The sequence below is a fragment of the Oncorhynchus mykiss genome, chromosome 11, assembly GCF_057628025.1.
Source record: "Oncorhynchus mykiss isolate SJ-2025 chromosome 11, ASM5762802v1, whole genome shotgun sequence".
Classification (NCBI taxonomy): domain Eukaryota; kingdom Metazoa; phylum Chordata; class Actinopteri; order Salmoniformes; family Salmonidae; genus Oncorhynchus; species Oncorhynchus mykiss.
The window spans coordinates 34,918,446-34,941,788 of NC_143032.1; the positions used below are offsets into that span (position 1 = coordinate 34,918,446).

At 39.8% G+C, this 23,343-nt stretch overlaps 13 non-coding genes across 13 annotated transcripts; all 13 read left to right on the forward strand.

Annotated features, from left to right (window-relative positions):
* The first annotated feature begins 1,181 nt into the window (after positions 1-1,181).
* On the forward strand, positions 1,182-1,254 carry trnar-ccg (transfer RNA arginine (anticodon CCG)). Its single transcript has one exon. It is a non-coding gene; the product is annotated as a tRNA-Arg (tRNA).
* Positions 1,255-4,613: 3,359 nt separating this feature from the next.
* trnar-ccg (transfer RNA arginine (anticodon CCG)) lies at positions 4,614-4,686 on the forward strand. The gene has a single exon. It is a non-coding gene; the product is annotated as a tRNA-Arg (tRNA).
* Positions 4,687-6,091: 1,405 nt separating this feature from the next.
* On the forward strand, positions 6,092-6,164 carry trnar-ccg (transfer RNA arginine (anticodon CCG)). Its single transcript has one exon. It is a non-coding gene; the product is annotated as a tRNA-Arg (tRNA).
* A 2,883-nt stretch (positions 6,165-9,047) lies between these two features.
* Positions 9,048-9,120, forward strand: trnar-ccg (transfer RNA arginine (anticodon CCG)). Its single transcript has one exon. It is a non-coding gene; the product is annotated as a tRNA-Arg (tRNA).
* Positions 9,121-10,511: 1,391 nt separating this feature from the next.
* trnar-ccg (transfer RNA arginine (anticodon CCG)) lies at positions 10,512-10,584 on the forward strand. The gene has a single exon. It is a non-coding gene; the product is annotated as a tRNA-Arg (tRNA).
* Positions 10,585-11,989: 1,405 nt separating this feature from the next.
* On the forward strand, positions 11,990-12,062 carry trnar-ccg (transfer RNA arginine (anticodon CCG)). The gene has a single exon. It is a non-coding gene; the product is annotated as a tRNA-Arg (tRNA).
* A 1,405-nt stretch (positions 12,063-13,467) lies between these two features.
* trnar-ccg (transfer RNA arginine (anticodon CCG)) lies at positions 13,468-13,541 on the forward strand. Its single transcript has one exon. It is a non-coding gene; the product is annotated as a tRNA-Arg (tRNA).
* Positions 13,542-14,965: 1,424 nt separating this feature from the next.
* trnar-ccg (transfer RNA arginine (anticodon CCG)) lies at positions 14,966-15,038 on the forward strand. The gene has a single exon. It is a non-coding gene; the product is annotated as a tRNA-Arg (tRNA).
* A 1,405-nt stretch (positions 15,039-16,443) lies between these two features.
* Positions 16,444-16,516, forward strand: trnar-ccg (transfer RNA arginine (anticodon CCG)). The gene has a single exon. It is a non-coding gene; the product is annotated as a tRNA-Arg (tRNA).
* A 1,464-nt stretch (positions 16,517-17,980) lies between these two features.
* On the forward strand, positions 17,981-18,053 carry trnar-ccg (transfer RNA arginine (anticodon CCG)). Its single transcript has one exon. It is a non-coding gene; the product is annotated as a tRNA-Arg (tRNA).
* Positions 18,054-19,458: 1,405 nt separating this feature from the next.
* On the forward strand, positions 19,459-19,531 carry trnar-ccg (transfer RNA arginine (anticodon CCG)). The gene has a single exon. It is a non-coding gene; the product is annotated as a tRNA-Arg (tRNA).
* Positions 19,532-20,994: 1,463 nt separating this feature from the next.
* On the forward strand, positions 20,995-21,067 carry trnar-ccg (transfer RNA arginine (anticodon CCG)). The gene has a single exon. It is a non-coding gene; the product is annotated as a tRNA-Arg (tRNA).
* Positions 21,068-22,531: 1,464 nt separating this feature from the next.
* Positions 22,532-22,604, forward strand: trnar-ccg (transfer RNA arginine (anticodon CCG)). Its single transcript has one exon. It is a non-coding gene; the product is annotated as a tRNA-Arg (tRNA).
* The last annotated feature ends 739 nt before the right edge of the window (positions 22,605-23,343 follow it).

The following is a 23,343-nucleotide window of genomic DNA, read 5'->3' on the forward strand; positions in this document are numbered from 1 at the left end:
CAGCTTTATTAATCATAAATAAAAACATCTTCATAGTATTCAAATGACTCCAATAGATCTAGTGAGTCAGGATTTGTTTTTTTGTGAAATGTATTGTGACAAACATGATTGTGAAACTAAACGTTATAATAAATGTTGATTTGAATGTTGATTCATATTTGTATGATGATGACAGTAGAATAGGTTTGTCTACTTGGAGCTTGCTGCTAGTGGCTGTTTTCTTTTAGATTAGCTGTTAGTATATTGTTGTTGTTCTTGAGGCTGGCCAGAGAGGCAGCGTAGTCCACTACTTTTTCCACACTCCACTTGGAACAGAAGAACATGGGCAGGCTGGAGTCTTTGCCCTCTTTGGGAAGGAAGACGTTGAAATAGGTCCACTCTGTCTGGAAAAACAAATGAATAAGATGTAGACTTGTATATAAAATATAATAAAATGTAAAACCCCCAAAAATACACTGATTCTTTAAATCAGGGGAGTACATGTCCTATCCCCAACCCCCTCATTCTGAAATTACATTTTTGTCCCCCCTAGTTTTATCATTGGAATGTGATACAAAACATGGCTACGGTATGCTTTAGGACCATGCAGACACCTCCAAGCAGTCGGATAGGCTGTTTGGAGTGTTTATCCAACTGGTGAAAAAATAATAATAGTTATGTCCCCCCCATTTCGAAAACCAAAGTTGCACCCCTGCTTTGTACTGTATATAATGTATTTTCAACTCATTTTTCATTTCAAAACTTGAGACATCTGTGGCTTTGTGTTTTGTGAAAAAACTGCACATTTTAAAGTGGCCTTTTATTGTCCCCAGCATAGATTGTACATCTCAATTGTCAGTAGGAACCACATTTGTTTAAGCAAGTCAGCCATATCAGCTACAGTATGTTTTTTTAAAAAGGCAGTAAACGAGGCTGAATGAACTGTTTCGTTGCCAGACAAGGCTCCGCTGATAGCCAGGTATAGCAGTGGTAAGGATGTTTTGGTGCTGAAAAGAAAGCTCTGCTGTTGGGAAAGCTTTATATAGGGCCTAACTGTTTGTGGGTACCGTTTGTCACCGTTATAGTGCAATGAACGTATTCTTTAATGTTGTATTGTCTTGTGTAATGGCTTTGCTGGCATGCGTCAAAACTTTTCCAGTATGTTTGCCCCACCGAGATGTAATTTTCTGTTGGGAATAAGAGATCCAGTGGCCTAATGGATAAGGCATCAGCCTCCGGAGCTGGGGATTGTGGGTTCAAGTCCCACCTGGGTCTGTTGAGAGCAGCTGTGCATTAAATAAGTGGCCAGCCAAGAATTGGTTGTTGTTAAGATCCACTTGCATGGAATGTTTAGCTTTAATCAATATCTGTACTAAATTCCCAATTCCCTGATTCAAATAGTGAATTCCAAATAAGTGAAGCGTTACTCAACAGTAGGAGTGCTAGAAAAGTGACAATTGGAACCCCTCTTCCAGGTCATGACTTCACCAAACAATCTACAGCTTTATAAATAAAAACATCTTCATAGTATTCAAATGACTCCAATAGATCTAGTGAGTCAGGATTTGTTTTTTTGTGAAATGTATTGTGACAAACATGATTGTGAAACTACACGTTATAATAAATGTTGATTTGAATGTTGATTCGTATTTGTATGATGATAACAGTAGAATAGGTTTGTCTACTTGGAGCCTGCTGCTAATGGCTGTTTTCTTTTAGATTAGCTGTTAGTATATTGTTGTTGTTCTTGAGGCTGGCCAGTGAGGCAGCGTAGTCCACTACTTTTTCCACACTCCACTTGGAACAGAAGAACATGGGCAGGCTGGAGTCTTTGCCCTCTTTGGGAAGGAAGACGTTGAAATAGGTCCACTCTGTCTGGAAAACCAAAGGAATTTTTATGATGATAACAGTAGAATAGGTTTGTCTACTTGGAGCCTGCTGCTAGTGGCTGTTTTCTTTTAGATTAGCTGTTAGTATATTGTTGTTGTTCTTGAGGCTGGCCAGAGAGGCAGCGTAGTCCACTACTTTTTCCACACTCCACTTGGAACAGAAGAACATGGGCAGGCTGGAGTCTTTGCCCTCTTTGGGAAGGAAGACGTTGAAATAGGTCCACTCTGTCTGGAAAAACAAATGAATAAGATGTAGACTTGTATATAAAATATAATAAAATGTAAAACCCCCCAAAATACACTGATTCTTTAAATCAGGGGAGTACATGTCCTGTCCCCAACCCCCTCATTCTGAAATTACATTTTTGTCCCCCCTAGTTTTATCATTGGAAGGTGATACAAAACGAGGCTACGGTATGCTTTAGGACCATGCGGACACCTCCAAGCAGTCGGATAGGCTGTTTGGAGTGTTTATCCAACTGGTGAAAAAATAAAAAATAATAATAGTTATGTCCCCCCCATTTCTAAAACTAAAGTTGCACCCCTGCTTTATACTGTATATAATGTATTTTCAACTCGTTTTTCATTTCAAAACTTGAGACATCTGTGGCTTTGTGTTTTGTGAAAAAACTGCACATTTTAAAGTGGCCTTTTATTGTCCCCAGCATAGATTGTACATCTCAATTGTCAGTAGGAACCACATTTGTTTAAGCAAGTCAGCCATATCAGCTACAGTATGTTTTTTTAAAAAGGCAGTAAACGAGGCTGAATGAACTGTTTCGTTGCCAGACAAGGCTCCGCTGATAGCCAGGTGTAGCAGTGGTAAGGATGTTTTGGTGCTGAAAAGAAAGCTCTGCTGTTGGGAAAGCTTTATATAGGGCCTAACTGTTTGTGGGTACCGTTTGTCACCGTTATAGTGCAATGAACGTATTCTTTAATGTTGTATTGTCTTGTGTAATGGCTTTGCTGGCATGCGTCAAAACTTTTCCAGTATGTTTGCCCCACCGAGATGTGATTTTCTGTTGGGAATAAGAGATCCAGTGGCCTAATGGATAAGTCATCAGCCTCCGGAGCTGGGGATTGTGGGTTCAAGTCCCACCTGGGTCTGTTGAGAGCAGCTGTGCATTAAATAAATAGCCAGCCAAGAATTGGTTCTTGCTAAGATCCACTTGCATGGAATGTTTGGCTTTAATCAATATCTGTACTAAATTCCCAATTCCCTGATTCAAAAAGTGAATTCCAAATAAGTGAAGCGTTACTCAACAGTAGGAGTGCTAGAAAAGTGACAATTGGAACCCCTCTTCCAGGTCATGACTTCACCAAACAATCTACAGCTTTATTAATCATAAATAAAAACATCTTCATAGTATTCAAATGACTCCAATAGATCTAGTGAGTCAGGATTTGTTTTTTTGTGAAATGTATTGTGACAAACATGATTGTGAAACTACACGTTATAATAAATGTTGATTTGAATGTTGATTCGTATTTGTATGATGATAACAGTAGAATAGGTTTGTCTACTTGGAGCCTGCTGCTAATGGCTGTTTTCTTTTAGATTAGCTGTTAGTATATTGTTGTTGTTCTTGAGGCTGGCCAGTGAGGCAGCGTAGTCCACTACTTTTTCCACACTCCACTTGGAACAGAAGAACATGGGCAGGCTGGAGTCTTTGCCCTCTTTGGGAAGGAAGACGTTGAAATAGGTCCACTCTGTCTGGAAAACCAAATGAATTTTTATGATGATAACAGTAGAATAGGTTTGTCTACTTGGAGCCTGCTGCTAGTGGCTGTTTTCTTTTAGATTAGCTGTTAGTATATTGTTGTTGTTCTTGAGGCTGGCCAGAGAGGCAGCGTAGTCCACTACTTTTTCCACACTCCACTTGGAACAGAAGAACATGGGCAGGCTGGAGTCTTTGCCCTCTTTGGGAAGGAAGACGTTGAAATAGGTCCACTCTGTCTGGAAAAACAAATGAATAAGATGTAGACTTGTATATAAAATATAATAAAATGTAAAACCCCCAAAAATACACTGATTCTTTAAATCATGTCCTGTCCCCAACCCCCTCATTCTGAAATTACATTTTTGTCCCCCCTAGTTTTATCATTGGAATGTGATACAAAACGAGGCTACGGTATGCTTTAGGACCATGCAGACACCTCCAAGCAGTCGGATAGGCTGTTTGGAGTGTTTATCCAACTGGTGAAAAAATAATAATAGTTATGTCCCCCCCATTTCGAAAACCAAAGTTGCACCCCTGCTTTGTACTGTATATAATGTATTTTCAACTCATTTTTCATTTCAAAACTTGAGACATCTGTGGCTTTGTGTTTTGTGAAAAAACTGCACATTTTAAAGTGGCCTTTTATTGTCCCGAGCATAGATTGTAAATCTCAATTGTCAGTAGGAACCACATTTGTTTAAGCAAGTCAGCCATATCAGCTACAGTATGTTTTTTTTTAAAGGCAGTAAACGAGGCTGAATGAACTGTTTCGTTGCCAGACAAGGATCCGCTGATAGCCAGGTGTAGCAGTGGTAAGGATGTTTTGGTGCTGAAAAGAAAGCTCTGCTGTTGGGAAAGCTTTATATAGGGCCTAACTGTTTGTGGCTACCGTTTGTCACCGTTATAGTGCAATGAACGTATTCTTTAATGTTGTATTGTCTTGTGTAATGGCTTTGCTGGCATGCGTCAAAACTTTTCCAGTATGTTTGCCCCACCGAGATGTAATTTTCTGTTGGGAATAAGAGATCCAGTGGCCTAATGGATAAGGCATCAGCCTCCGGAGCTGGGGATTGTGGGTTCAAGTCCCACCTGGGTCTGTTGAGAGCAGCTGTGCATTAAATAAGTGGCCAGCCAAGACTTGGTTCTTGCTAAGATCCACTTGCATGGAATGTTTAGCTTTAATCAATATCTGTACTAAATTCCCAATTCCCTGATTCAAATAGTGAATTCCAAATAAGTGAAGCGTTACTCAACAGTAGGAGTGCTAGAAAAGTGACAATTGGAACCCCTCTTCCAGGTCATGACTTCACCAAACAATCTACAGCTTTATTAATCATAAATAAAAACATCTTCATAGTATTCAAATGACTCCAATAGATCTAGTGAGTCAGGATTTGTTTTTTTGTGAAATGTATTGTGACAAACATGATTGTGAAACTACACGTTATAATAAATGTTGATTTGAATGTTGATTCGTATTTGTATGATGATAACAGTAGAATAGGTTTGTCTACTTGGAGCCTGCTGCTAATGGCTGTTTTCTTTTAGATTAGCTGTTAGTATATTGTTGTTGTTCTTGAGGCTGGCCAGTGAGGCAGCGTAGTCCACTACTTTTTCCACACTCCACTTGGAACAGAAGAACATGGGCAGGCTGGAGTCTTTGCTGGCTTTGGGAAGGAAGACGTTGAAATAGGTCCACTCTGTCTGGAAAAACAAATGAATGAGATGTAGACTTGTATATAAAATATAATAAAATGTAAAACCCCCAAAAATACACTGATTCTTTAAATCAGGGGAGTACATGTCCTATCCCCAACCCCCTCATTCTTAAATTACATTTTTGTCCCCCCTAGTTTTATCATTGGAATGTGATACAAAACGAGGCTACGGTATGCTTTAGGACCATGCAGACACCTCCAAGCAGTCGGATAGGCTGTTTGGAGTGTTTATCCAACTGGTGAAAAAATAATAATAGTTATGTCCCCCCCATTTCGAAAACCAAAGTTGCACCCCTGCTTTGTACTGTATATAATGTATTTTCAACTCATTTTTCATTTCAAAACTTGAGACATCTGTGGCTTTGTGTTTTGTGAAAAAACTGCACATTTTAAAGTGGCCTTTTATTGTCCCCAGCATAGATTGTAAATCTCAATTGTCAGTAGGAACCACATTTGTTTAAGCAAGTCAGCCATATCAGCTACAGTATGTTTTTTTTTAAAGGCAGTAAACGAGGCTGAATGAACTGTTTCGTTGCCAGACAAGGCTCCGCTGATAGCCAGGTGTAGCAGTGGTAAGGATGTTTTGGTGCTAAAAAGAAAGCTCTGCTGTTGGGAAAGCTTTATATAGGGCCTAACTGTTTGTGGGTACCGTTTGTCACCGTTATAGTGCAATGAACGTATTCTTTAATGTTGTATTGTCTTGTGTAATGGCTTTGCTGGCATGCGTCAAAACTTTTCCAGTATGTTTGCCCCACCGAGATGTAATTTTCTGTTGGGAATAAGAGATCCAGTGGCCTAATGGATAAGGCATCAGCCTCCGGAGCTGGGGATTGTGGGTTCAAGTCCCACCTGGGTCTGTTGAGAGCAGCTGTGCATTAAATAAGTGGACAGCCAAGACTTGGTTCTTGCTAAGATCCACTTGCATGGAATGTTTAGCTTTAATCAATATCTGTACTAAATTCCCAATTCCCTGATTCAAATAGTGAATTCCAAATAAGTGAAGCGTTACTCAACAGTAGGAGTGCTAGAAAAGTGACAATTGGAACACCTCTTCCAGGTCATGACTTCACCAAACAATCTACAGCTTTATTAATCATAAATAAAAACATCTTCATAGTATTCAAATGACTCCAATAGATCTAGTGAGTCAGGATTTGTTTTTTTGTGAAATGTATTGTGACAAACATGATTGTGAAACTAAACGTTATAATAAATGTTGATTTGAATGTTGATTCATATTTGTATGATGATGACAGTAGAATAGGTTTGTCGACTTGGAGCCTGCTGCTAGTGGCTGTTTTCTTTTAGATTAGCTGTTAGTATATTGTTGTTGTTCTTGAGGCTGGCCAGAGAGGCAGCGTAGTCCACTACTTTTTCCACACTCCACTTGGAACAGAAGAACATGGGCAGGCTGGAGTCTTTGCCCTCTTTGGGAAGGAAGACGTTGAAATAGGTCCACTCTGTCTGGAAAAACAAATGAATAAGATGTAGACTTGTATATAAAATATAATAAAATGTAAAACCCCCAAAAATACACTGATTCTTTAAATCAGGGGAGTACATGTCCTATCCCCAACCCCCTCATTCTGAAATTACATTTTTGTCCCCCATAGTTTTATCATTGGAAGGTGATACAAAACGAGGCTACGGTATGCTTTAGGACCATGCAGACACCTCCAAGCAGTCGGATAGGCTGTTTGGAGTGTTTATCCAACTGGTGAAAAAATAATAATAGTTATGTCCCCCCCATTTCGAAAACCAAAGTTGCACCCCTGCTTTGTACTGTATATAATGTATTTTCAACTCATTTTTCATTTCAAAACTTGAGACATCTGTGGCTTTGTGTTTTGTGAAAAAACTGCACATTTTAAAGTGGCCTTTTATTGTCCCCAGCATAGATTGTACATCTCAATTGTCAGTAGGAACCACATTTGTTTAAGCAAGTCAGCCATATCAGCTACAGTATGTTTTTTTAAAAAGGCAGTAAACGAGGCTGAATGAACTGTTTCGTTGCCAGACAAGGCTCCGCTGATAGCCAGGTGTAGCAGTGGTAAGGATGTTTTGGTGCTGAAAAGAAAGCTCTGCTGTTGGGAAAGCTTTATATAGGGCCTAACTGTTTGTGGCTACCGTTTGTCACCGTTATAGTGCAATGAACGTATTCTTTAATGTTGTATTGTCTTGTGTAATGGCTTTGCTGGCATGCGTCAAAACTTTTCCAGTATGTTTGCCCCACCGAGATGTCATTTTCTGTTGGGAATAAGAGATCAAGTGGCCTAATGGATAAGGCATCAGCCTCCGGAGCTGGGGATTGTGGGTTCAAGTCCCACCTGGGTCTGTTGAGAGCAGCTGTGCATTAAATAAGTGGCCAGCCAAGACTTGGTTCTTGCTAAGATCCACTTGCATGGAATGTTTAGCTTTAATCAATATCTGTACTAAATTCCCAATTCCCTGATTCAAATAGTGAATTCCAAATAAGTGAAGCGTTACTCAACAGTAGGAGTGCTAGAAAAGTGACAATTGGAACCCCTCTTCCAGGTCATGACTTCACCAAACAATCTACAGCTTTATTAATCATAAATAAAAACATCTTCATAGTATTCAAATGACTCCAATAGATCTAGTGAGTCAGGATTTGTTTTTTTGTGAAATGTATTGTGACAAACATGATTGTGAAACTACACGTCATAATAAATGTTGATTTGAATGTTGATTCGTATTTGTATGATGATAACAGTAGAATAGGTTTGTCTACTTGGAGCCTGCTGCTAATGGCTGTTTTCTTTTAGATTAGCTGTTAGTATATTGTTGTTGTTCTTGAGGCTGGCCAGTGAGGCAGCGTAGTCCACTACTTTTTCCACACTCCACTTGGAACAGAAGAACATGGGCAGGCTGGAGTCTTTGCCCTCTTTGGGAAGGAAGACGTTGAAATAGGTCCACTCTGTCTGGAAAACCAAATTAATATGATGTAGACTTGTATATAAAATATAATAAAATGCAAAACCCCCAAAAAGACACTGATTCTTTAAATCAGGGGAGTACATGTCCTGTCCCCAACCCCCTCATTCTGAAATTACATTTTTGTCCCCCATAGTTTTATCATTGGAATGTGATACAAAACGAGGCTACGGTATGCTTTAGGACCATGCGGACACCTCCAAGCAGTCGGATCGGCTGTTTGGAGTGTTTATCCAACTGGTGAAAAAATAATAATAGTTATGTCCCCCCCATTTCAAAAACCAAAGTTGCACCCCTGCTTTGTACTATATATAATGTATTTTCAACTCATTTTTCATTTCAAAACTTGAGACATCTGTGGCTTTGCGTTTTGTGAAAAAACTGCACATTTTAAAGTGGCCTTTTATTGTCCCGAGCATAGATTGTAAATCTCAATTGTCAGTAGGAACCACATTTGTTTAAGCAAGTCAGCCATATCAGCTACAGTATGTTTTTTTTTTAAGGCAGTAAACGAGGCTGAATGAACTGTTTCGTTGCCAGACAAGGCTCCGCTGATAGCCAGGTGTAGCAGTGGTAAGGATGTTTTGGTGCTGAAAAGAAAGCTCTGCTGTTGGGAAAGCTTTATATAGGGCCTAACTGTTTGTGGGTACCGTTTGTCACCGTTATAGTGCAATGAACGTATTCTTTAATGTTGTATTGTCTTGTGTAATGGCTTTGCTGGCATGCGTCAAAACTTTTCCAGTATGTTTGCCCCACCGAGATGTAATTTTCTGTTGGGAATAAGAGATCCAGTGGCCTAATGGATAAGGCATCAGCCTCCGGAGCTGGGGATTGTGGGTTCAAGTCCCACCTGGGTCTGTTGAGAGCAGCTGTGCATTAAATAATTGGCCAGCCAAGACTTGGTTCTTGCTAAGTTCCACTTGCATGGAATGTTTAGCTTTAATCAATATCTGTACTAAATTCCCAATTCCCTGATTCAAATAGTGAATTCCAAATAAGTGAAGCGTTACTCAACAGTAGGAGTGCTAGAAAAGTGACAATTGGAACCCCTCTTCACCAAACAATCTACAGCTTTATTAATCATAAATAAAAACATATTCATAGTATTCAAATGACTCCAATAGATCTAGTGAGTCAGGATTTGTTTTTTTGTGAAATGTATTGTGACAAACATGATTGTGAAACTACACGTTATAATAAATGTTGATTTGAATGTTGATTCGTATTTGTATGATGATAACAGTAGAATAGGTTTGTCTACTTGGAGCCTGCTGCTAATGGCTGTTTTCTTTTAGATTAGCTGTTAGTATATTGTTGTTGTTCTTGAGGCTGGCCAGTGAGGCAGCGTAGTCCACTACTTTTTCCACACTCCACTTGGAACAGAAGAACATGGGCAGGCTGGAGTCTTTGCCCTCTTTGGGAAGGAAGACGTTGAAATAGGTCCACTCTGTCTGGAAAACCAAAGGAATATGATGTAGACTTGTATATAAAATATAATAAAATGCAAACCCCCCAAAAAGACACTGATTCTTTAAATCAGGGGAGTACATGTCCTGTCCCCAACCCCCTCATTCTGAAATTACATTTTTGTCCCCCCTAGTTTTATCATTGGAAGGTGATACAAAACGAGGCTACGGTATGCTTTAGGACCATGCGGACACCTCCAAGCAGTCGGATAGGCTGTTTGGAGTGTTTATCCAACTGGTGAAAAAATAATAATAGTTATGTCCCCCCCATTTCGAAAACCAAAGTTGCACCCCTGCTTTGTACTGTATATAATGTATTTTCAACTCATTTTTCATTTCAAAACTTGAGACATCTGTGGCTTTGTGTTTTGTGAAAAAACTGCACATTTTAAAGTGGCCTTTTATTGTCCCCAGCATAGATTGTAAATCTCAATTGTCAGTAGGAACCACATTTGTTTAAGCAAGTCAGCCATATCAGCTACAGTATGTTTTTTTAAAAAGGCAGTAAACGAGGCTGAATGAACTGTTTCGTTGCCAGACAAGGCTCCGCTGATAGCCAGGTATAGCAGTGGTAAAAATGTTTTGATGCTGAAAAGAAAGCTCTGCTGTTGGGAAAGCTTTATATAGGGCCTAACTGTTTGTGGCTACCGTTTGTCACCGTTATAGTGCAATGAACGTATTCTTTAATGTTGTATTGTCTTTTGTAATGGCTTTGCTGGCATGCGTCAAAACTTTTCCAGTATGTTTGCCCCACCGAGATGTAATTTTCTGTTGGGAATAAGAGATCCAGTGGCCTAATGGATAAGGCATCAGCCTCCGGAGCTGGGGATTGTGGGTTCAAGTCCCACCTGGGTCTGTTGAGAGCAGCTTTGCATTAAATAAGTGGCCAGCCAAGACTTGGTTCTTGCTAAGATCCACTTGCATGGAATGTTTAGCTTTAATCAATATCTGTACTAAATTCCCAATTCCCTGATTCAAATAGTGAATTCCAAATAAGTGAAGCGTTACTCAACAGTAGGAGTGCTAGAAAAGTGACAATTGGAACCCCTCTTCCAGGTCATGACTTCACCAAACAATCTACAGCTTTATTAATCATAAATAAAAACATCTTCATAGTATTCAAATGACTCCAATAGATCTAGTGAGTCAGGATTTGTTTTTTTGTGAAATGTATTGTGACAAACATGATTGTGAAACTACACGTTATAATAAATGTTGATTTGAATGTTGATTCATATTTGTATGATGATAACAGTAGAATAGGTTTGTCTACTTGGAGCCTGCTGCTAATGGCTGTTTTCTTTTAGATTAGCTGTTAGTATATTGTTGTTGTTCTTGAGGCTGGCCAGTGAGGCAGCGTAGTCCACTACTTTTTCCACACTCCACTTGGAACAGAAGAACATGGGCAGGCTGGAGTCTTTGCCCTCTTTGGGAAGGAAGACGTTGAAATAGGTCCACTCTGTCTGGAAAACCAAAGGAATATGATGTAGACTTGTATATAAAATATAATAAAATGCAAAACCCCCAAAAAGACACTGATTCTTTAAATCAGGGGAGTACATGTCCTGTCCCCAACCCCCTCATTCTGAAATTACATTTTTGTCCCCCCTAGTTTTATCATTGGAAGGTGATACAAAACGAGGCTACGGTATGCTTTAGGACCATGCGGACACCTCCAAGCAGTCGGATAGGCTGTTTGGAGTGTTTATCCAACTGGTGAAAAAATAATAATAGTTATGTCCCCCCCATTTCGAAAACCAAAGTTGCACCCCTGCTTTGTACTGTATATAATGTATTTTCAACTCATTTTTCATTTCAAAACTTGAGACATCTGTGGCTTTGTGTTTTGTGAAAAAACTGCACATTTTAAAGTGGCCTTTTATTGTCCCCAGCATAGATTGTAAATCTCAATTGTCAGTAGGAACCACATTTGTTTAAGCAAGTCAGCCATATCAGCTACAGTATGTTTTTTTAAAAAGGCAGTAAACGAGGCTGAATGAACTGTTTCGTTGCCAGACAAGGCTCCGCTGATAGCCAGGTATAGCAGTGGTAAAAATGTTTTGGTGCTGAAAAGAAAGCTCTGCTGTTGGGAAAGCTTTATATAGGGCCTAACTGTTTGTGGCTACCGTTTGTCACCGTTATAGTGCAATGAACGTATTCTTTAATGTTGTATTGTCTTTTGTAATGGCTTTGCTGGCATGCGTCAAAACTTTTCCAGTATGTTTGCCCCACCGAGATGTAATTTTCTGTTGGGAATAAGAGATCCAGTGGCCTAATGGATAAGGCATCAGCCTCCGGAGCTGGGGATTGTGGGTTCAAGTCCCACCTGGGTCTGTTGAGAGCAGCTTTGCATTAAATAAGTGGCCAGCCAAGACTTGGTTCTTGCTAAGATCCACTTGCATGGAATGTTTAGCTTTAATCAATATCTGTACTAAATTCCCAATTCCCTGATTCAAATAGTGAATTCCAAATAAGTGAAGCGTTACTCAACAGTAGGAGTGCTAGAAAAGTGACATTTGGAACCCCTCTTCCAGGTCATGACTTCACCAAACAATCTACAGCTTTATTAATCATAAATAAAAACATCTTCATAGTATTCAAATGACTCCAATAGATCTAGTGAGTCAGGATTTGTTTTTTTGTGAAATGTATTGTGACAAACATGATTGTGAAACTACACGTTATAATAAATGTTGATTTGAATGTTGATTCATATTTGTATGATGATAACAGTAGAATAGGTTTGTCTACTTGGAGCCTGCTGATAATGGCTGTTTTCTTTTAGATTAGCTGTTAGTATATTGTTGTTGTTCTTGAGGCTGGCCAGTGAGGCAGCGTAGTCCACTACTTTTTCCACACTCCACTTGGAACAGAAGAACATGGGCAGGCTGGAATCTTTGCCCTCTTTGGGAAGGAAGACGTTGAAATAGGTCCACTCTGTCTGGAAAACCAAAGGAATATGATGTAGACTTGTATATAAAATATAATAAAATGCAAAACCCCCAAAAAGACACTGATTCTTTAAATCAGGGGAGTACATGTCCTGTCCCCAACCCCCTCATTCTGAAATTACATTTTTGTCCCCCCTAGTTTTATCATTGGAAGGTGATACAAAACGAGGATACGGTATGCTTTAGGACCATGCGGACACCTCCAAGCAGTCGGATAGGCTGTTTGGAGTGTATATCCAACTGGTGAAAAAATAATAATAGTTATGTCCCCCCCATTTCGAAAACCAAAGTTGCACCCCTGCTTTGTACTGTATATAATGTATTTTCAACTCATTTTTCATTTCAAAACTTGAGACATCTGTGGCTTTGTGTTTTGTGAAAAAACTGCACATTTTAAAGTGGCCTTTTATTGTCCCCAGCATAGATTGTAAATCTCAATTGTCAGTAGGAACCACATTTGTTTAAGCAAGTCAGCCATATCAGCTACAGTATGTTTTTTTAAAAAGGCAGTAAACGAGGCTGAATGAACTGTTTCGTTGCCAGACAAGGCTCCGCTGATAGCCAGGTATAGCAGTGGTAAGGATGTTTTGGTGCTGAAAAGAAAGCTCTACTGTTGGGAAAGCTTTATATAGGGCCTAACTGTTTGTGGCTACCGTTTGTCACCGTTATAGTGCAATGAACGTATTCTTTAATGTTGTATTGTCTTGTGTAATGGCTTTGCTGGCATGCGTCAAAACTTTTCCAGTATGTTTGCCCCACCGAGATGTAATTTTCTGTTGGGAATAAGAGATCCAGTGGCCTAATGGATAAGGCATCAGCCTCCGGAGCTGGGGATTGTGGGGTTCAAGTCCCACCTGGGTCTGTTGAGAGCAGCTTTGCATTAAATAAGTGGCCAGCCAAGACTTGGTTCTTGCTAAGATCCACTTGCATGGAATGTTAAGCTTTAATCACACACACTTCCGGCGCCGACAGAGATGGCCGCCTCACTTCGCGTTCCTAGGAAAATTCCTGATTCAAATAGTGAATTCCAAATAGGTGAAGCGTTACTCAACAGTAGGAGTGCTAGAAAAGTGACAATTGGAACATGACTTCCCCAAACAATCTACAGCTTTATTAATCATAAATAAAAACATCTTCATAGTATTCAAATGACTCCAATAGATCTAGTGAGTCAGGATTTGTTTTTTTGTGAAATGTATTGTGACAAACATGATTGTGAAACTACACGTTATAATAAATGTTGATTTGAATGTTGATTCGTATTTGTATGATGATAACAGTAGAATAGGTTTGTCTACTTGGAGCCTGCTGATAATGGCTGTTTTCTTTTAGATTAGCTGTTAGTATATTGTTGTTGTTCTTGAGGCTGGCCAGTGAGGCAGCGTAGTCCACTACTTTTTCCACACTCCACTTGGAACAGAAGAACATGGGCAGGCTGGAGTCTTTGCCCTCTTTGGGAAGGAAGACGTTGAAATAGGTCCACTCTGTCTGGAAAACCAAAGGAATATGATGTAGACTTGTATATAAAATATAATAAAATGCAAAACCCCCAAAAATACACTGATTCTTTAAATCAGGGGAGTACATGTCCTGTCCCCAACCCCCTCATTCTGAAATTACATTTTTGTCCCCCCTAGTTTTATCATTGGAAGGTGATACAAAACGAGGCTACGGTATGCTTTAGGACCATGCGGACACCTCCAAGCAGTCGGATAGGCTGTTTGGAGTGTTTATCCAACTGGTGAAAAAATAATAATAGTTATGTCCCCCCCATTTCGAAAACCAAAGTTGCACCCCTGCTTTGTACTGTATATAATGTATTTTCAACTCATTTTTCATTTCAAAACTTGAGACATCTGTGGCTTTGCGTTTTGTGAAAAAACTGCACATTTTAAAGTGGCCTTTTATTGTCCCGAGCATAGATTGTAAATCTCAATTGTCAGTAGGAACCACATTTGTTTAAGCAAGTCAGCCATATCAGCTACAGTATGTTTTTTTTTAAAGGCAGTAAACGAGGCTGAATGAACTGTTTCGTTGCCAGACAAGGCTCCGCTGATAGCCAGGTGTAGCAGTGGTAAGGATGTTTTGGTGCTGAAAAGAAAGCTCTGCTGTTGGGAAAGCTTTATATAGGGCCTAACTGTTTGTGGCTACCGTTTGTCACCGTTATAGTGCAATGAACGTATTCTTTAATGTTGTATTGTCTTGTGTAATGGCTTTGCTGGCATGCGTCAAAACTTTTCCAGTATGTTTGCCCCACCGAGATGTAATTTTCTGTTGGGAATAAGAGATCCAGTGGCCTAATGGATAAGGCATCAGCCTCCGGAGCTGGGGATTGTGGGTTCAAGTCCCACCTGGGTCTGTTGAGAGCAGCTGTGCATTAAATAAGTGGCCAGCCAAGACTTGGTTCTTGCTAAGATCCACTTGCATGGAATGTTTAGCTTTAATCAATATCTGTACTAAATTCCCAATTCCCTGATTCAAATAGTGAATTCCAAATAAGTGAAGCGTTACTCAACAGTAGGAGTGCTAGAAAAGTGACAATTGGAACCCCTCTTCCAGTTCATGACTTCACCAAACAATCTACAGCTTTATTAATCATAAATAAAAACATCTTCATAGTATTCAAATGACTCCAATAGATCTAGTGAGTCAGGATTTGTTTTTTTGTGAAATGTATTGTGACAAACATGATTGTGAAACTACACGTTATAATAAATGTTGATTTGAATGTTGATTCGTATTTGTATGATGATAACAGTAGAATAGGTTTGTCTACTTGGAGCCTGCTGCTAGTGGCTGTTTTCTTTTAGATTAGCTGTTAGTATATTGTTGTTGTTCTTGAGGCTGGCCAGTGAGGCAGCGTAGTCCACTACTTTTTCCACACTCCACTTGGAACAGAAGAACATGGGCAGGCTGGAGTCTTTGCACTCTTTGGGAAGGAAGACGTTGAAATAGGTCCACTCTGTCTGGAAAACCAAAGGAATATGATGTAGACTTGTATATAAAATATAATAAAATGCAAAACCCCCAAAAAGACACTGATTCTTTAAATCAGGGGAGTACATGTCCTGTCCCCAACCCCCTCATTCTGAAATTACATTTTTGTCCCCCCTAGTTTTATCATTGGAAGGTGATACAAAACGAGGATACGGTATGCTTTAGGACCATGCGGACACCTCCAAGCAGTCGGATAGGCTGTTTGGAGTGTATATCCAACTGGTGAAAAAATAATAATAGTTATGTCCCCCCCATTTCGAAAACCAAAGTTGCACCCCTGCTTTGTACTGTATATAATGTATTTTCAACTCATTTTTCATTTCAAAACTTGAGACATCTGTGGCTTTGTGTTTTGTGAAAAAACTGCACATTTTAAAGTGGCCTTTTATTGTCCCCAGCATAGATTGTAAATCTCAATTGTCAGTAGGAACCACATTTGTTTAAGCAAGTCAGCCATATCAGCTACAGTATGTTTTTTTAAAAAGGCAGTAAACGAGGCTGAATGAACTGTTTCGTTGCCAGACAAGGCTCCGCTGATAGCCAGGTATAGCAGTGGTAAGGATGTTTTGGTGCTGAAAAGAAAGCTCTGCTGTTGGGAAAGCTTTATATAGGGCCTAACTGTTTGTGGCTACCGTTTGTCACCGTTATAGTGCAATGAACGTATTCTTTAATGTTGTATTGTCTTGTGTAATGGCTTTGCTGGCATGCGTCAAAACTTTTCCAGTATGTTTGCCCCACCGAGATGTAATTTTCTGTTGGGAATAAGAGATCCAGTGGCCTAATGGATAAGGCATCAGCCTCCGGAGCTGGGGATTGTGGGTTCAAGTCCCACCTGGGTCTGTTGAGAGCAGCTTTGCATTAAATAAGTGGCCAGCCAAGACTTGGTTCTTGCTAAGATCCACTTGCATGGAATGTTTAGCTTTAATCAATATCTGTACTAAATTCACACACACTTCCGGCGCCGACAGAGATGGCCGCCTCACTTCGCGTTCCTAGGAAAATTCCCAATTCCCTGATTCAAATAGTGAATTCCAAATAGGTGAAGCGTTACTCAACAGTAGGAGTGCTAGAAAAGTGACAATTGGAACCCCTCTTCCAGGTCATGACTTCACCAAACAATCTACAGCTTTATTAATCATAAATAAAAACATCTTCATAGTATTCAAATGACTCCAATAGATCTAGTGAGTCAGGATTTGTTTTTTTGTGAAATGTATTGTGACAAACATGATTGTGAAACTACACGTTATAATAAATGTTGATTTGAATGTTGATTCGTATTTGTATGATGATAACAGTAGAATAGGTTTGTCTACTTGGAGCCTGCTGATAATGGCTGTTTTCTTTTAGATTAGCTGTTAGTATATTGTTGTTGTTCTTGAGGCTGGCCAGTGAGGCAGCGTAGTCCACTACTTTTTCCACACTCCACTTGGAACAGAAGAACATGGGCAGGCTGGAGTCTTTGCCCTCTTTGGGAAGGAAGACGTTGAAATAGGTCCACTCTGTCTGGAAAACCAAAGGAATATGATGTAGACTTGTATATAAAATATAATAAAATGCAAAACCCCCAAAAATACACTGATTCTTTAAATCAGGGGAGTACATGTCCTGTCCCCAACCCCCTCATTCTGAAATTACATTTTTGTCCCCCCTAGTTTTATCATTGGAAGGTGATTCAAAACGAGGCTACGGTATGCTTTAGGACCATGCGGACACCTCCAAGCAGTCGGATAGGCTGTTTGGAGTGTTTATCCAACTGGTGAAAAAATAATAATAGTTATGTCCCCCCCATTTCGAAAACCAAAGTTGCACCCCTGCTTTGTACTGTATATAATGTATTTTCAACTCATTTTTCATTTCAAAACTTGAGACATCTGTGGCTTTGCGTTTTGTGAAAAAACTGCACATTTTAAAGTGGCCTTTTATTGTCCCGAGCATAGATTGTAAATCTCAATTGTCAGTAGGAACCACATTTGTTTAAGCAAGTCAGCCATATCAGCTACAGTATGTTTTTTTTTAAAGGCAGTAAACGAGGCTGAATGAACTGTTTCGTTGCCAGACAAGGCTCCGCTGATAGCCAGGTGTAGCAGTGGTAAGGATGTTTTGGTGCTGAAAAGAAAGCTCTGCTGTTGGGAAAGCTTTATATAGGGCCTAACTGTTTGTGGCTACCGTTTGTCACCGTTATAGTGCAATGAACGTATTCTTTAATGTTGTATTGTCTTGTGTAATGGCTTTGCTGGCATGCGTCAAAACTTTTCCAGTATGTTTGCCCCACCGAGATGTAATTTTCTGTTGGGAATAAGAGATCCAGTGGCCTAATGGATAAGGCATCAGCCTCCGGAGCTGGGGATTGTGGGTTCAAGTCCCACCTGGGTCTGTTGAGAGCAGCTGTGCATTAAATAAGTGGCCAGCCAAGACTTGGTTCTTGCTAAGATCCACTTGCATGGAATGTTTAGCTTTAATCAATATCTGTACTAAATTCCCAATTCCCTGATTCAAATAGTGAATTCCAAATAAGTGAAGCGTTACTCAACAGTAGGAGTGCTAGAAAAGTGACAATTGGAACCCCTCTTCCAGTTCATGACTTCACCAAACAATCTACAGCTTTATTAATCATAAATAAAAACATCTTCATAGTATTCAAATGACTCCAATAGATCTAGTGAGTCAGGATTTGTTTTTTTGTGAAATGTATTGTGACAAACATGATTGTGAAACTACACGTTATAATAAATGTTGATTTGAATGTTGATTCGTATTTGTATGATGATAACAGTAGAATAGGTTTGTCTACTTGGAGCCTGCTGCTAGTGGCTGTTTTCTTTTAGATTAGCTGTTAGTATATTGTTGTTGTTCTTGAGGCTGGCCAGTGAGGCAGCGTAGTCCACTACTTTTTCCACACTCCACTTGGAACAGAAGAACATGGGCAGGCTGGAGTCTTTGCACTCTTTGGGAAGGAAGACGTTGAAATAGGTCCACTCTGTCTGGAAAACCAAAGGAATATGATGTAGACTTGTATATAAAATATAATAAAATGCAAAACCCCCAAAAAGACACTGATTCTTTAAATCAGGGGAGTACATGTCCTGTCCCCAACCCCCTCATTCTGAAATTACATTTTTGTCCCCCCTAGTTTTATCATTGGAAGGTGATACAAAACGAGGATGCGGTATGCTTTAGGACCATGCGGACACCTCCAAGCAGTCGGATAGGCTGTTTGGAGTGTATATCCAACTGGTGAAAAAATAATAATAGTTATGTCCCCCCCATTTCGAAAACCAAAGTTGCACCCCTGCTTTGTACTGTATATAATGTATTTTCAACTCATTTTTCATTTCAAAACTTGAGACATCTGTGGCTTTGTGTTTTGTGAAAAAACTGCACATTTTAAAGTGGCCTTTTATTGTCCCCAGCATAGATTGTAAATCTCAATTGTCAGTAGGAACCACATTTGTTTAAGCAAGTCAGCCATATCAGCTACAGTATGTTTTTTTAAAAAGGCAGTAAACGAGGCTGAATGAACTGTTTCGTTGCCAGACAAGGCTCCGCTGATAGCCAGGTATAGCAGTGGTAAGGATGTTTTGGTGCTGAAAAGAAAGCTCTGCTGTTGGGAAAGCTTTATATAGGGCCTAACTGTTTGTGGCTACCGTTTGTCACCGTTATAGTGCAATGAACGTATTCTTTAATGTTGTATTGTCTTGTGTAATGGCTTTGCTGGCATGCGTCAAAACTTTTCCAGTATGTTTGCCCCACCGAGATGTAATTTTCTGTTGGGAATAAGAGATCCAGTGGCCTAATGGATAAGGCATCAGCCTCCGGAGCTGGGGATTGTGGGTTCAAGTCCCACCTGGGTCTGTTGAGAGCAGCTTTGCATTAAATAAGTGGCCAGCCAAGACTTGGTTCTTGCTAAGATCCACTTGCATGGAATGTTTAGCTTTAATCAATATCTGTACTAAATTCACACACACTTCCGGCGCCGACAGAGATGGCCGCCTCACTTCGCGTTCCTAGGAAAATTCCCAATTCCCTGATTCAAATAGTGAATTCCAAAAAGGTGAAGCGTTACTCAACAGTAGGAGTGCTAGAAAAGTGACAATTGGAACCCCTCTTCCAGGTCATGACTTCACCAAACAATCTACAGCTTTATTAATCATAAATAAAAACATCTTCATAGTATTCAAATGACTCCAATAGATCTAGTGAGTCAGGATTTGTTTTTTTGTGAAATGTATTGTGACAAACATGATTGTGAAACTACACGTTATAATAAATGTTGATTTGAATGTTGATTCGTATTTGTATGATGATAACAGTAGAATAGGTTTGTCTACTTGGAGCCTGCTGATAATGGCTGTTTTCTTTTAGATTAGCTGTTAGTATATTGTTGTTGTTCTTGAGGCTGGCCAGTGAGGCAGCGTAGTCCACTACTTTTTCCACACTCCACTTGGAACAGAAGAACATGGGCAGGCTGGAGTCTTTGCCCTCTTTGGGAAGGAAGACGTTGAAATAGGTCCACTCTGTCTGGAAAACCAAAGGAATATGATGTAGACTTGTATATAAAATATAATAAAATGCAAAACCCCCAAAAATACACTGATTCTTTAAATCAGGGGAGTACATGTCCTGTCCCCAACCCCCTCATTCTGAAATTACATTTTTGTCCCCCCTAGTTTTATCATTGGAAGGTGATACAAAACGAGGCTACGGTATGCTTTAGGACCATGCGGACACCTCCAAGCAGTCGGATAGGCTGTTTGGAGTGTTTATCCAACTGGTGAAAAAATAATAATAGTTATGTCCCCCCCATTTCGAAAACCAAAGTTGCACCCCTGCTTTGTACTGTATATAATGTATTTTCAACTCATTTTTCTTTCAAAACTTGAGACATCTGTGGCTTTGCGTTTTGTGAAAAAACTGCACATTTTAAAGTGGCCTTTTATTGTCCCGAGCATAGATTGTAAATCTCAATTGTCAGTAGGAACCACATTTGTTTAAGCAAGTCAGCCATATCAGCTACAGTATGTTTTTTTTTAAAGGCAGTAAACGAGGCTGAATGAACTGTTTCGTTGCCAGACAAGGCTCCACTGATAGCCAGGTGTAGCAGTGGTAAGGATGTTTTGGTGCTGAAAAGAAAGCTCTGCTGTTGGGAAAGCTTTATATAGGGCCTAACTGTTTGTGGCTACCGTTTGTCACCGTTATAGTGCAATGAACGTATTCTTTAATGTTGTATTGTCTTGTGTAATGGCTTTGCTGGCATGCGTCAAAACTTTTCCAGTATGTTTGCCCCACCGAGATGTAATTTTCTGTTGGGAATAAGAGATCCAGTGGCCTAATGGATAAGGCATCAGCCTCCGGAGCTGGGGATTGTGGGTTCAAGTCCCACCTGGGTCTGTTGAGAGCAGCTTTGCATTAAATAAGTGGCCAGCCAAGACTTGGTTCTTGCTAAGATCCACTTGCATGGAATGTTTAGCTTTAATCAATATCTGTACTAAATTCACACACACTTCCGGCGCCGACAGAGATGGCCGCCTCACTTCGCGTTCCTAGGAAAATTCCCAATTCCCTGATTCAAATAGTGAATTCCAAATAGGTGAAGCGTTACTCAACAGTAGGAGTGCTAGAAAAGTGACAATTGGAACCCCTCTTCCAGGTCATGACTTCACCAAACAATCTACAGCTTTATTAATCATAAATAAAAACATCTTCATAGTATTCAAATGACTCCAATAGATCTAGTGAGTCAGGATTTGTTTTTTTGTGAAATGTATTGTGACAAACATGATTGTGAAACTACACGTTATAATAAATGTTGATTTGAATGTTGATTCGTATTTGTATGATGATAACAGTAGAATAGGTTTGTCTACTTGGAGCCTGCTGCTAGTGGCTGTTTTCTTTTAGATTAGCTGTTAGTATATTGTTGTTGTTCTTGAGGCTGGCCAGTGAGGCAGCGTAGTCCACTACTTTTTCCACACTCCACTTGGAACAGAAGAACATGGGCAGGCTGGAGTCTTTGCACTCTTTGGGAAGGAAGACGTTGAAATAGGTCCACTCTGTCTGGAAAACCAAAGGAATATGATGTAGACTTGTATATAAAATATAATAAAATGCAAAACCCCCAAAAAGACACTGATTCTTTAAATCAGGGGAGTACATGTCCTGTCCCCAACCCCCTCATTCTGAAATTACATTTTTGTCCCCCCTAGTTTTATCATTGGAAGGTGATACAAAACGAGGATACGGTATGCTTTAGGACCATGCGGACACCTCCAAGCAGTCGGATAGGCTGTTTGGAGTGTATATCCAACTGGTGAAAAAATAATAATAGTTATGTCCCCCCCATTTCGAAAACCAAAGTTGCACCCCTGCTTTGTACTGTATATAATGTATTTTCAACTCATTTTTCATTTCAAAACTTGAGACATCTGTGGCTTTGTGTTTTGTGAAAAAACTGCACATTTTAAAGTGGCCTTTTATTGTCCCCAGCATAGATTGTAAATCTCAATTGTCAGTAGGAACCACATTTGTTTAAGCAAGTCAGCCATATCAGCTACAGTATGTTTTTTTAAAAAGGCAGTAAACGAGGCTGAATGAACTGTTTCGTTGCCAGACAAGGCTCCGCTGATAGCCAGGTATAGCAGTGGTAAGGATGTTTTGGTGCTGAAAAGAAAGCTCTGCTGTTGGGAAAGCTTTATATATGGCCTAACTGTTTGTGGCTACCGTTTGTCACCGTTATAGTGCAATGAACGTATTCTTTAATGTTGTATTGTCTTGTGTAATGGCTTTGCTGGCATGCGTCAAAACTTTTCCAGTATGTTTGCCCCACCGAGATGTAATTTTCTGTTGGGAATAAGAGATCCAGTGGCCTAATGGATAAGGCATCAGCCTCCGGAGCTGGGGATTGTGGGTTCAAGTCCCACCTGGGTCTGTTGAGAGCAGCTTTGCATTAAATAAGTGGCCAGCCAAGACTTGGTTCTTGCTAAGATCCACTTGCATGGAATGTTTAGCTTTAATCAATATCTGTACTAAATTCACACACACTTCCGGCGCCGACAGAGATGGCCGCCTCACTTCGAGTTCCTAGGAAAATTCCCAATTCCCTGATTCAAATAGTGAATTCCAAATAAGTGAAGCGTTACTCAACAGTAGGAGTGCTAGAAAAGTGACAATTGGAACCCCTCTTCCAGGTCATGACTTCACCAAACAATCTACAGCTTTATTAATCATAAATAAAAACATCTTCATAGTATTCAAATGACTCCAATAGATCTAGTGAGTCAGGATTTGTTTTTTTTGTGAAATGTATTGTGACAAACATGATTGTGAAACTACACGTTATAATAAATGTTGATTTGAATGTTGATTCGTATTTGTATGATGATAACAGTAGAATAGGTTTGTCTACTTGGAGCCTGCTGATAATGGCTGTTTTCTTTTAGATTAGCTGTTAGTATATTGTTGTTGTTCTTGAGGCTGGCCAGTGAGGCAGCGTAGTCCACTACTTTTTCCACACTCCACTTGGAACAGAAGAACATGGGCAGGCTGGAGTCTTTGCCCTCTTTGGGAAGGAAGACGTTGAAATAGGTCCACTCTGTCTGGAAAACCAAAGGAATATGATGTAGACTTGTATATAAAATATAATAAAATGCAAAACCCCCAAAAAGACA